We start from the raw sequence: 4636 nt of genomic DNA, 5'->3' as shown, positions 1-4636 counted from the left end.
GGAGAATTTATGTAGGTGGCCATCCAATACCACCCTGTCAGAAAGGCATTCTGGCTTATTTCACTTAGCATGCTGTTCTCCAGGTCAGTCAGAGAAAGAAATACTATATGATTTCACTCATATGTGGAATCAAATGAACAAATTGACCTAACAAGCAAAATATAGACAGACTCATAGATAGAGCAGGATGACAACTAAGGGCAGGGTGGAAGGGACTGAGCAAAAATCAAAATGGACTCATGGATGTGGATAACAGTCTGGTGATTGCAGGGTGGTGGAGTTATAAGGGGACTAAATGGTAATGGGAAAAATACAATATTTTTTTTTAAAAAGAAAGGCCTTCTGTTCACAAGAACTGTTGACTGGCCAAGTGAACCCCTTCCATTATGGTAATGATTTAAAGCTGGAGCTCTCAGTTCTCCCATTACAGAAGTGGAAGAATGGGAGATGTTTTCAATTACTTATCCTTGTTGACTTTAGAACATAAAATATAACTATCATACTTCCAAAGTGTCTTAACTGTTCATGTTCTTTTCATTAATCAATTGATGGCACACAATGGATAATTATTAACCACCAGAATCATGATCAGAATGAGGTCACTCTTGCTTTAAAATGACAGTTGTAAACTGAACTAACAAGGAAAATGGGGACAGACTCATAGATAGAGAGCAGGATGACAGCTAGTGGGGAGAAGGTGAGGGAGTGGAGAGATTGAGTGAAAAGGAAAAAGGATTCATGGACATGGACAACAGTGTGGTTATCGCTGGAATTGAGGGGTTTAAGGGGACCAAATGATAGTGGGGAAAAATACAATAAGGATTAAATTTTTAAAATAACCATTATGGTACTCTAGTAGACATGCATAATCTGTCTACTGTGTCCAAGTATGCTCTCTAATGGGACTTGACCTATAGTGCACATAGAGAAACAAGAAGGTGCTGCACCTGGTTGTCATCGTCTGCCCTCACCTCCCTGTAACCATAGCGGTCTGAGTTCTCTGACTGCTATCCAAAGAGGAAAGAAAAACTAGGGGTAATTCCTTTGAGTCATCATTGAACAAGTTATTGTGGCCTTCTAAGCTAATAGGACAGGTACTTAGCATCTAGCAAAATAATGATAGCTGTTTACCTGGGCCCAAACGTAAATTACACACCAAATTCAAGTACAAGATGTCCCTAGGTACCGATGTGGAATGTTCCCCAGGAGCCATGGAGAGAGTGCTTATAAGTCTCTCATTATTTTGAAAGCAACATCAAGCCAACCACTTGGGCTAGTATTACAACTGAAGTGATGGGCATTATTCAGAAGATAGTAGACAGTCACAAGTAAAACATGTGGTCTGCTATGGATTTCAGCTCAGTCACCTGGCGTCAGAGGAGGTCCACTGGCTCCATTTGGATATGAGCATCTCCAGCATGAGGGAAAAGTAGGAGCTCACCCACCTGCCAGAGGAGTGGAAATATATGAATTGAGAATTTGTTATTTGCCAAAAGGATTTCTGAACCAGTTTACTGAAGACAAGCCAACTTTCAGTTTCCTCTATCAATAGGTGAAGAGCAATTATATGTTAGCAATGGCTGACCAAGTGGTCCAAGACACTGCTTTGCAATTGGGTGCTGGGGAGGAGATGAGTATAAGAGAGATAAATGGTGATGGGAAAAAATACAATAAAAAGTAAGTTTAAAAAAGAAGTTAGGTTATCTAGATATGAATATGTGGCAATCATACTGAGAGATTCAGTACAATGCACTAGAAAAGAAGCCTAACTATGAGGTATTAGAAAATGGCTTGAAGCGGTTTTTGTTGTTGTTGTTTTCCTAGAAGTTTGCTGGATTCTGTCAAGGCCAAAACTAAGAAAACTGATCCAATAAACATTTAGACAGTTAGCCAACCTTAATAGAGAAGAAAGTTTTCTGAAATTCTTTGTAATCCTCTGCCCAGTGTACATATTTGATAAGGAATGCTTCAAGTGTGCTCTGGGATCAAGCTTAATTATTTCGGCAGAGCTGGCATTCAGTCCCAAGAAAGGCATCAAGGCATCACAGACAAGGGCTGCAATCCTACACATCTGGCCAACTTCAATCAAGTGCAGAGCATTCCATATTCAAACAGTGAAAACAAGGACAGGAAAGAAATGCTACCACTAAAAATAGCGAGTGCACCTGAGCCTCTGACAGTCCCTAACCATTGCTATAAATATGGTTAACTTGATAGATGGAAATTGCTGGCTGGTGAATAGTCACACAGTCTTTTACCATCAGACCACAGAAAGAAGGCAAACTGGCTTTGCCATCAATACCAAAGCTGGCCAACAACAAAAAGCAGGGTATGCAGACACATACAGTTTCCATGTCAGAAATGGATGTCTATGCTGGGATTACACACAAAGAAGATAGATAGCTACACCATGTCCTCAACCAGGGACTATGAGATTCAAAGAGAAAGAATAGAACTTGGATGATGTATTGGAGAAAGCCAATGGTTACATGAGCTCAGAGAATCCAGCATTGGCTGATGCAATTAAAACACATAAAAACTACTTTGGACAGCATGAGACAGGAATTCCTTCAAGAAGCCTTAATGATGCATCAGTTTGCCCATACCCCTCATATTGTGAAGCTGATGGGCATCATCACCAAGAACCATGTCTGTATTATCATGGAGCCCTGCCTCCTTTGAGAGCTGAAATCGTTTCTGCGAGTCCAGATGTACAGCTTGGATCTGGCATCTTTGATCCTGTGTGCCTACCAGTTTAGTATAGCACCCGGGTGCTTGGAGTTCAAAAGATTAGTGCACAGGGACATTGCTGCTCAGAATGTTCTGGGGTCCTTGAATGATTGCGTGGAATTAGCATATATTGGATTATCCCAATATATGGAAGACAGTACTTGCTACAAAGCTTCCAAAAGAAAATTGCCTATTAAATAGATGGCTCCAGAGTCAATCAATTTTTGAAGTTTAACATCAGCTAGTGATGTGTGGATGCTCGTGTACATATGTGGGAGATACTGATGCATGGTGTGAAGCCTTTTTAAGGAGTGAGGAACAGTGATGGTATCAGTTGAATTGAGAATGGGGAAAGGTTGCCAATGCCTCCAAATTGCTCTGCTACCCTTATGATGAAATGCTGGGCATGTAAGCCCAGCAGGCAGCCCAGGTTCACTGAGCTCAAAGCTCAACACAGCACAATTCTGGAGGAGGAGAAGGTTCAGCATGAGCACCAGATGAAGACAAAGTCCAGAAAACAAGCCACAGTGCCGGTGGACTCTGGAGGGTCTGATGAAGCAGTGCCCAAGCCCAGTAGACCTGGTTATCTGAGTGCCGGATCTAGTGAAGGATATTCTTCCAGCTCACAGCACATGGTGTTGACCAATCCTTACTGGGTCTCTGGCTACCCTGGCTCACATGAAATCACAGCTATGACTGGCAGCCTCTACCCAGGGTAGACATCTCTTTGGGGCCAAATAGATTCATAGAATCACCGACCACAGAAGATATCAATGTGGCAGCCCAATGTGGAGGACTCTGCAGTGCTGAGCTGATCCACCAACAGCAGGAGATGGAGGAAGACCAGCACTGGCTGGAGAAAAAGAGGAGAGATTTCTGAAAACTGATGTGTAGCTCTTTCAAGGCAGCATGGACCAGAGACAGGAGTCCCCAGGGCCCTACTGGAAACCAACACATCATCAGCCTTTGGGAAAACTGGATCCTGCAGCAGCAACAAAGATGCCACGGCATCCTGGAGCCCTCGACCACCTGCGAAGCCTTGCCAGTCTCAGCAGCCCAGGGGACAGTTACAACAAGGACATCAAGCTTCAGCCCCAGGAAGCATGACACCTGCCCACTGCCAACCTGGACCACTCCAATGATAGGGTACATGAAGGGCCTAGTGAAAGCCCTTGTCGAGATGTCCAATAAGATCCAGCCAGCCCTGCCAGAGGAGTACGTCCTTACAGTGAAGGAAGTCAACTTGGCCTCATGGACATTGTTGGCCACTATGGATGAGACCATCCCCACCCTGCCAGCCAGTACTCACTGAGAGCTCATCAACAAGATGAAGGTGGCCCAACAGTGTGTCAGGACCAACCACCAGCAGGAGGACAAAAAGCAGGTGCTGAGTGCTGCGCATGCCCTGGCTGTGGGTGCCCAAAACTTACTGGATATTATTGACCAGGCAAGACTGATGATCCTGGGGCAGAGGAGACTGCAATGAGCCCACAGGGATCCCTGTAAGCTCCCCTCCGAAGTTTCTCTGAGTCCCTCCAGCAGCCAGGAACTGCCATCCTGCTCACCAGCACTGACAGCACCAATACTTTTGTCTGAAAGCTGGTTGAAAATCTCTCATACTAGTTTAACCACATTTTGTTTTGGGTTCATCTTCCTTTTTTATTTTTTGACTCACAGTATTCAGAAAAGTCTGCTATTTAAAAGGTGGCATTTTTCTGAGAATGAAAGAAGCTTTCAGGGATCATGAAGAAGAGATTGTAGGATGTGTCTTCAGAAAAATGGCCGGAATGTGCCGGGAAGCAGAGAGGATGAGGGGAGATCTCAGGAAACCCAGGGGGCTGGAACTCTTGCCTCCCACAGAATAGTGTCCAGACTGGAATCTTTGTTGTTGTTAAAACAGTCTTCA

At 44.0% G+C, this 4636-nt stretch overlaps 1 pseudogene; it reads left to right on the top strand.

Moving 5' to 3' along the window:
- Positions 1-1688: 1688 nt before the first annotated feature.
- On the top strand, positions 1689-4216 carry LOC150019642 (focal adhesion kinase 1 pseudogene; annotated as a pseudogene).
- Positions 4217-4636: the final 420 nt, after the last annotated feature.

Source organism: Furipterus horrens, unplaced genomic scaffold, assembly GCF_987537825.1.
Source record: "Furipterus horrens unplaced genomic scaffold, mFurHor1.1.pri manual_scaffold_2, whole genome shotgun sequence".
Taxonomy (NCBI): Eukaryota; Metazoa; Chordata; class Mammalia; order Chiroptera; family Furipteridae; genus Furipterus; species Furipterus horrens.
The sequence above is the reverse complement of the archived record's forward strand: the minus strand, read 5'-3'. Positions and strand labels throughout refer to the sequence as shown.